We start from the raw sequence: 8,584 nt of genomic DNA on the forward strand, positions 1-8,584 counted from the left end.
TTCTTATTTTTCATTAGGGGATATTTTGTTCTTAACTATAAGATTCAATGGGCTCTGAAATTCTTTCTCCTGAATTTTACAAAGCAACTGTATCCAAAATTCAAAGTCAAACCACATTTTGAATTCTGTGAGCTGAATCCGCACATCACAAAACATTTTAACCATACAATTTTAGTTTTCATTCTGGGATATTTTGTTTTTAACTATATGACTCAATAAGCTCTGAAATTCTTTCTGCTGGATTTTACAAATGAAGTGTTTCCAAAATTTCAAGTCAAAGCACATGTTCAATTCTGTGAGCTGAATCCACACATCAAAAAGCATTTTCACTGTACATTTCTTATTTTTCATTCTGGTATATTTTGTTTTTAGCTATAGGACTCAATGGGCTCTGAAATTCCTTCTCCTGAATTCTACAAAGAATGTGTTTCCAAAATTCCAAGTCAAACCACATGTTCAATTTTGTGAGCTGAATCCACATATCAAAAAGCATTTTCACTGTATATTTTATGAGTTTTGATTCTGGGAAATTTTGTTTTTACTATACATCTCAAGAGACTGTGCTGGGTGCTGTGACTCTTGCCAGCAATCCAAGCACTTTGGGAGGCCAAAGTGGGCGGGTCACCTGATGTCACAAGTTCGAGATCAGCCTGCGCATCCTGGTGAATACCCGTCTCATTTAAAAAAAGAAAAAGAAAAGAAATCAGACAGAGCAGTGTGTACAATTCTAAAGAAAAACAAGGTGCCAGAGAAATCCACCCCCCTCCCCGCCTTTCTTTATGATGTACTCTTTCCATCTTGTCACCTAGGCTGGAGTGCAATGGTGCTATCTTGGCTTATTGTAGCACCTGCCTCCTGGGTACAAGCGATTGTCCTGACACAGCCTCTCTAGTAGCTGGAATTGCAGGTGTCCACACCACCAGGTCCAGCTAACTTTCTGTGTTTTTATTTGTATATCCAATCTATCTGTATTTCATTTCTAGAAAACAGCCACAATGGCAAAAAAAAATTACAGAACACTGCACACCTTTGCATGTCATCCTTCCGCTGCGGCCATGCCGGCCTTCTGTGTAGCATCCCAATTTTAGGGTAGGTGCTGCCGAAGTGAGCACATGCCATGCCCAGCTCAGCTTTTTAATTTTTTTCTATTTTTATGTTTTTGTAAGGAGCAAATTGCTCTGTGTCGTTCGAGGCCAGTCTCGAAACTGTGACCTTAGGATTGGCCCGTCTCGGCCTTCCAAAGAGCTGAAATTACAAGCATAAGCCACCGAGCTCAACCCAAGTTTTGTTTTTGTTTTAAAGACAGGGTTTCACCACGTTGGTTGGGACGGTCTTGAACCCACAACCTCGTGTGATCCGCCCACCTTGGTCTTCACAGCTCCTGGATGACAGGCTCCCGTGAGCCACCGTGGCCAGCTGGCTGACTTTATTGTTAAAAAAGAAGTCAGAGAGACTGGGCTGAGCGCTGTGACTCACTCCAGCAATCCTAGCACTTTGGGAAGCTGAGGTGAGCGGGTCACCTTATGTCACAAGTTCGAGATCAGCCTGCGAATCCCAGTGAAAATCCACCTCATTTAAAAAAAGAAAAAAAGAAAAAAAAAGAAATCTGACACATCAGTGTGTACAATTGTGAAAAAAAAACGAGGTGCCGGATGACTCAACCCCCTGCCCTGCCTTTCTTTATGCCATACTGTTTCCCTCTTGTCACCCAGGCTGGAGCGCAATGCTGCGATCTTGGCTTATTGCAACACCTGACTGCCGGGCAGGTTTTTTTTTTTGTACCTCTAATCTATTTATATTTGATTTCTACAAAACAGCCACAACAGCAAAAAAAAAAATTACAGAACGCTGCACATTTTGCGTGTCATCCTTGGGCTGTGGCCACGCTGGCATTCTTTGTAGCATCCAAATTTCAGTGTAGGTGCTGCCGAAATGAGCACATGCCATGCCCGGCTCAGCTTTCTTATTTTTTGTTTTACTGTTTTTTATACGAAGCAAGTTGCACTGTGTCATTCTAGGCCTGTCTCGAACCTGGGACCCCAGGATTGGCTCATCTTGGCCTTCCAAAGTGCTGAAATTACAGACGTGAGCCGCCGAGCCCAGCCCAAGTTTTCTTTTCGTTTTTAAGACGGGGTTTCACCATGTTGGTCGGACCAGTCTAGAACCTGCAACCTGGCATAATCTTCCCACCTTGGTCTTCGTAGTGCCTTGATGACAGGCTCCCATGAGCCACCATGCCTGGCCGGCCGATTTTACTGTTAAAAAAAAATCCGAGAGATTGGGCCGGACGGTGTGACTCACTCCAGCAACTTTAGCACTTTGGGAGACCGAAGTGGGTGGGTCACCTGAGGTCACAAGTTCGAGGTCAGCCTGGACATCCCAATGAAAACCCACCTTACTTAAAAAAGTAGAAAAAGAAAAAAAAATGAGACTCATCAGTGTGTACAATTGTAACAAAACGAGGTACCATGTGACTCCACCACACTCCTCGCCTTTCTTTATGATGTATTGTTTCCCTTTTGTCACCCAGGCTGGAGTACAATGGTGTGATGTTGGCTTATTGCAATGCCTGCCTCCTGGGTTTAAGTGATTGTCCTGCGGCAGCCTCCCAAATAGTTGGGAGTACAAGTGTCCACACCACCACATCCACCTAACTTTGTTTTTTTTTCTTTGTACCTCCAATCTATCTGTATTTGATACAGTAAGGCACTGTGACTCATGCAATGAATCCCAGCACTTTGGGAGGCCAAGGTGGATGGGTCACCTGAGGTCAAGAGTTCGAGGTCAGCCTGGGTATTTCGGTAAAAACCAACCTCACTTGAAAAAGGAGAAAAAGAAAAAGAAATCAGACAGATTAGTGTGCACAGTCAAAACAACAGGAGGTGTCGGGTGACTCCACCCCCTGCCCCAACTTTATTTAAGACGTACTGTTCCCTTCTGATCACCGGCTGGAGTGACACAGTGTGATCTTGGCTTATTGCAACACCTGCCTCCTGCATTCAAGGAATTGTCCTGCCAATGCCTCCCAAGTAGCTGGGGTTGCAAGTGTCCGCAGCACCACGTCCAGCTAACTTCGTATTTTTTTTTTTTTTTTTTGCACCTCAAATCTATCTGTATTTGATTTCTACAAAACAGACACAACGGCAAAAAAAAAAAAAAAAATACAGAACGCTTCACTCCTTCATGTGTCATCCTTGTGCTGCGGCCATTGTGGCCTTCTGTGTAGCGTCCCAATTTCAGTGTGGGTGCTGCCAAAGTAAGCACATGCCATGCCAGGCTCAGGTTTTTAATTTTTTTCTGTTTTTATGTTTTTTTATAGGGAGCGGGTTGCGCTGTGTCATTCGAGGTCAGTCTCGAACCTGTGACCTTACAATCGGCCCGCCTTGGCATTCCAAAGTGCTGGGATTGCAGGCGTGAGCCGCTGAGCCCAACCCAAGTTTATTTTTATTTTAAAGACGGGGTTTCACCATGTCAGTCGGGCTGGTCTCGAACCTGCAACCTCGCATGATCCACCCAGCTTGGTCTTCGAAGTGCCTGGATGACTGTCTCCCTTGAGCCACCGTGCCCGGCCTGCCGACTTTATTGTCAAAAAAAGAAATCTGAGAAACTGCGCCAGGCGCTGTAACTCACGCTAGCAGTCCCAGACATTGGGAGGCCGAGATGGGCGGGTCACTTGAGGTCACGAGTTCGAGGTCAGCCTGGGCAGCCCGGTGAAAACCCGCCACTCTTAAAAATGGAGAAAAAGAAAACTTAAAGTAGTCCGAAACATCAGTGTGTACGATTGTAACAATACGAGGGGTCGAGTGACTCCACCCCCTGCCCCGCCTTTCTTTATGACGTATAGTTTCCCTCTTGTCACCCAGGCTGGAGTGCAACACCTCCCCCCGAGTTCAAACTATTTTCCTGATGATTACTCCCAAGTAGCTGGGGTTGCAGGTGTCCTCACCACCATGTCCAGCTAACTTTCTATATTCTTCTTTTTTTTGTACCTCAAATCTACCTGTATTTTATTTCTACAAACAAGCCACAACGGCAAAAAAAAAAAAATTACGCACCACTGCACACCTTTGCTGTTATCGTTGGGCTACAGCCATGGCTTCCGTGTAGCATCCCAATTTTTGTGTAGGTGCTGCTGAAGCGAGCACATGCCATGCCCGACTCAGTTTTTTATTTTTTTCTGTTTTAATGTTTGTTTTTTTTTCATAGGGAGCGGGTTGTGCTGTGTCATTCGAGGCCAGTCTCCACCCAGTGACCTCACGATCGGCCCGCCTCGGCATTTTAAAGTGCTGGAATTACAGGCGTGAGCAGCCGATCCCAACCCAAATTTTACTTTATTTTTTTAAAGATGAGGATTCACCATTTCAGTAGGGCCTGTGTCGAACTGCAACCTTGCGTTATCCACCCCCCCTTGGTTTTCGAAGCACCTGGATGATAGGTTCCTGTGGGCCTCTGTGCCTGGCCTGCCGACTTTATTGTCAAGAGAAAAAATAAGAGAGACTGGGCCAGGCACTGAGACTGACGCCAGCAATCCCAGCACTTTGGGAGGCCGAGGATGGTGTGTCACCTGAGGACACGAGTTCGAGGTCAGCCTGGGCAGCTCGGTGAAAACTCACCACTCTTAACAAAGGAGAAAAAGAAAACTTATAGTCCGAAACATCAATGTGTACAATTGTAACAAAACGAGGTGTCGGGTGACTCCAAGCCCCGCCCCGCCTTTCTTTATGACCTACAGTTTCCCTTTTGTCATCCAGGCTGGAATGCAACAGTACGATCTTGGCTTATTGCAACAACTCCCTCCTGGGTTCAAACTATTGTCCTGATAATGCCTCCCAAGTAGCTGGGGTTGCAGATGTCCACACCACCACGTCCAGCTAAATTTCAATTTTTCTTTTTTTTTGCACCTCAAATCTACCTGTATTTTATTTCTACAAAACAGCCACAATGGCGACAACAACAACAAAAAAATACGAACCACTTGCACACCTTTGCATGTCATCGTTGGGCTGTGGCCACGGTGGCCTTCTATGTAGAGTCCCAATTTCAGTGTAGGTGCTGCCGAAACAAGCACATGCATGCCCGGCTCAGGTTTTAATTTTTTTGTTTTTTTTTATAGAAAGCAGGTTGTGCTGTGTCGTTTGAGGTCAGTCTTGAACCTGTGACCTCACGATCGGCCTCCCTTGGAATTTCAAAGTGCTGGGATTACAGGCTTGAGCTGCTGAGCCCAACCCAAGTTTTGTTTTTGTTTTAAAGACAGGGTTTCACCATGTCGATCGGGCTGGTCTGGAACCTGCAACCTCGCGTGTTCTGCCTGCCTTGGTCTTCGAAGCGCCGGAATGACAGGCTCTTGTGAGCCACCATGCCTGGCCCGCCGACGTTATTGTAAAAAAAGGAATCGGAGAGACTGGGCGGGGTGCTGTGACTCACGCCAGCAATCCCAGCACTTTGGGAGGCTGAGGTGGGCGGGTCACCTGAGGTCACAAGTTCGAGGTCAGCCTGGGTAGCCCAGTGATAACCCACCTCACTTAAAAAAAAGGAAAAAGAAAACAAAGTAGTTTGACACATCTGTGTGTACAATTGCATCAAAACGAGGTGTCGAGTGACTCCACCCCTTACCCCGTCTTTCTTTATGACGTATAGTTTCCCTCTTGTCACCCAGGCTGGAGTGCAACAGTGCGATCTTGGCTTATTGCAACACCTCCCTCCTGGGTTGAAGCTATTTTCCTGATATTGCCACCCAAGTAGTTGGTGTTGCAGGTGTCCACACCAGCATGCCCAGCTTTCTATTTTTTTTTATACCTCAAATCTACCTGTATTTTATTTTTATAAAACAGCTGCAATGGCAAAAAAAAAAAAAAAAATACAGACCGCTGCACACCTTTGTGTGTCATCGTTGGGCTGTGGCCACGACGGCATTCTGTGTAGCATCCCAATTTTAGTGTAGGTGCTGACGAAGTGAGCACATGCCATACCCGGCTCAGCTTTTTAATTTTTTTCTGTTTTAATGTTTGTTTAATAGGGAGTGGGTTGCACTGTGTCCTTCTGGGCCAGTCTCGAACCTGTGACCTAATGATAGGCCCGCCTCAGCATACTAAAGTGCTGAATTACAGGCATGAGCTGCCGAGCCCAACCCAAGTTTTGTTTTTGTTTTAAAGACGGGGTTTCACCATGTCGGTCAGGCCGGTCTCGAACACACAACCTCGCATGATTCGCCCACCTTGGTCTTCGAAGCACCTCATGACAGGCTCCTGTGAGCCTCTGTGCTTGGCCCGCCGACTTAATTGTCAAAGAATAAATCAGAGAGACTGGGCCAGGCGCTGTGACTCACACCAGCAATCCCAGCCCTTTGGGAGGCCGAGGCGGCGGGGCACCTGAGGTCACGAGTTCGAGGTCAGCCTGGGCAGTGAACACCCACCTCACTTAAAAAAGGAGAAAAAGAAAAGGAAAAGTAGTCGGACACAACAGCATGTAAAATTGTAACAAAACGAGGTGTCGGGTGACTCGCCCCTTGCCCCGCCTTCCTTTATGACGTACAGTTTTCCTCTTGTCACCCAGGCTGGAGTGCAACAGTGCGATCTTGGCTTCCTGCAACACCTCCTTCCTGGGTTCAAGCTATTGTCCTGATAACGCCACCCAAGTAGCTGGGGTTGCAGGTGTCCACACCACCATGTCCAGCTAACTTACTATTTCCCTTTCTTTTTTGTACCTCAAATCTCCCTAATGTGTTATTTCTACAGAATGTCCACAACCGCAAGAAGGAAAAAAAAGAAAATGTACGGACCACTGCACACCTTTTTGTGTCATCGTTAGGCTGCGGCCACGGCGGCCTTCTGCGTGGCATCCCAATTTATTGTAGGTGCTGCCGAAGTGAATGCACGCCATGCCCAACTGAGCTTTTTAATTTTCGTTCTGTTTTTTTTTTTTTTACATTTTTTTTATAGGGAGTGGGCTGCGCTGTGTCATTCGAGGCAAGTCTCGAACCTGTGACCTAATGATAGGTCCACCTCGGCATTCCAAAGTGCTGGGATTACAGGCGTGAGCTGCTGCAAAGCCCGATCCAAGCTTTGTTTTCATTTTAAAGACAGTTTCACCATGATGGTCGGGCCGGGCTCGAACCCACAACCTCGCGTGATCCACCCACCTTGGTCTTTGAAGTGACTGGAGGACAGGCTTCCATGAGTCTCCGTGCCCGGCCCACCGACTTTATGGTCAGAAAATGAATCCGAGGGACTCGGCCGGGAGCTTTTACTCACGCCAGCAATCCCAGCCCTTTGGGAGGCCGAGGCAGGCGGGCCACCTGAGGTCACGAGTTCGAGTTTAGCCTGGGCAGCCTGGTGAAAATTCACCTCACTTAAACAAAAGGAAAAAAAAACGAATAGTACAACACAGCAGCGTGTACAATTGTAAGAAAAGGAGGTGTCAGGTGACTCCGTCCCCCGCCCCACCTTTCTTTATGACGTACAGTAAGTCTCCCTTTTGTCACCCAGTCTGGAGTGCAACACCAACCTCCTAAGTTCAAGCTATTGTCCTGATAAGGCCTCCCCAGTAGCTGGAGTTGCAGGTGTCCACACCACCACGTCCAGCAAACTTTCTATTCTTTTCTTCGTTTTTGTACCTCAAATCTCCCTGTGTGTTATTTCTACAGAATTGCCACCATGGCAAAAAAAGAAAATATACAGAGCGCTGCACCTTTCCGTGTCATCGTTGGGCCGCAGCCACGGTGGCCTTCTGCATGGCATTTCGATTTTAGTGTAGGTGCTGCCAAAGCAAGAGCATGCCATGCCCAGCTAAGCTTTTTAATTTTCGTTCGGTTTTTTTTTAAACGTTATTTTATATAGAGAGGGCTGCGCTGTGTCGTTCGAGGCCAGTCTCGAACCTGTGACCTCACAATCGGCCCACCTCGGCATTCCAAAGTGCTGGAATCATAGGCGTGAGCCTCCGCCGAGTCCGACCCAAGCTTTGTTTTCCTTTTACAGACGGGGCTTCCCCATGACGGTCGGACCGGTCTTGAACCTGCAACCTCGTGTGATCTGCCCGCCTTGGTCTTCGAAGTGCCTGGAGGACGGGCTCCTGAAAGCCTTTGTGCCCAGCCTGCCGACTTTATGGTTAGAAAAGAAATCTGAAGAACTGGGCCGGGTGCTGTGACTCATGCCAGCAATCCCAGCCCTTTGGGAGGCCGAGGCGGGCGGGTCACCTGAGGTCACGCGTTCGTGGTGAGCCTGGGCAGCCTGGTGTAAACCCACCTCACTTAAAACAGGAGAAAAAGAAAAAGAAGTGTAGTCTGACACAGCAGCGTGTACAATTGTAACTAAACAAGGGGTCAGGTGACTACACCGCCCACCCCGCCTTTCTTTATGACGTACAGTCAGTCTCCCTCTTGTACCCAGGCTGGAGTGCAACCCTGTGATCTTGGCTTCTTGTAACACCTCCCTCCTGGGTTAAAGCTATTGTCCTGATAACCCCTCCCCAGTAGCTGGGATTGCAGGTGTCCACAATACCTCGTCCAGCTAAGTTTCTATTTTTCTTTCGTTTTTGTACCTAAAATCTCCCTCTATGTTATTTCTCCAGAACGGCCACAATGGCAAGA

At 47.3% G+C, this 8,584-nt stretch overlaps 3 non-coding genes across 3 annotated transcripts; all 3 read right to left on the reverse strand.

Moving 5' to 3' along the window:
- Window positions 1-1,005: 1,005 nt before the first annotated feature.
- On the reverse strand, window positions 1,006-1,112 carry LOC128930986 (U6 spliceosomal RNA). The gene has a single exon (XR_008479241.2). It is a non-coding gene; the product is annotated as a U6 spliceosomal RNA (small nuclear RNA).
- A 720-nt stretch (window positions 1,113-1,832) lies between these two features.
- LOC128930987 (U6 spliceosomal RNA) lies at window positions 1,833-1,940 on the reverse strand. Its single transcript, XR_008479242.1, has one exon. It is a non-coding gene; the product is annotated as a U6 spliceosomal RNA (small nuclear RNA).
- Window positions 1,941-3,157: 1,217 nt separating this feature from the next.
- LOC144581345 (U6 spliceosomal RNA) lies at window positions 3,158-3,264 on the reverse strand. The gene has a single exon (XR_013531956.1). It is a non-coding gene; the product is annotated as a U6 spliceosomal RNA (small nuclear RNA).
- Between the last annotated feature and the right edge of the window lie 5,320 nt (window positions 3,265-8,584).

The sequence above is a fragment of the Callithrix jacchus genome, chromosome Y (genome assembly GCF_049354715.1).
Source record: "Callithrix jacchus isolate 240 chromosome Y, calJac240_pri, whole genome shotgun sequence".
In the NCBI taxonomy this organism is placed as follows: domain Eukaryota; kingdom Metazoa; phylum Chordata; class Mammalia; order Primates; family Cebidae; genus Callithrix; species Callithrix jacchus.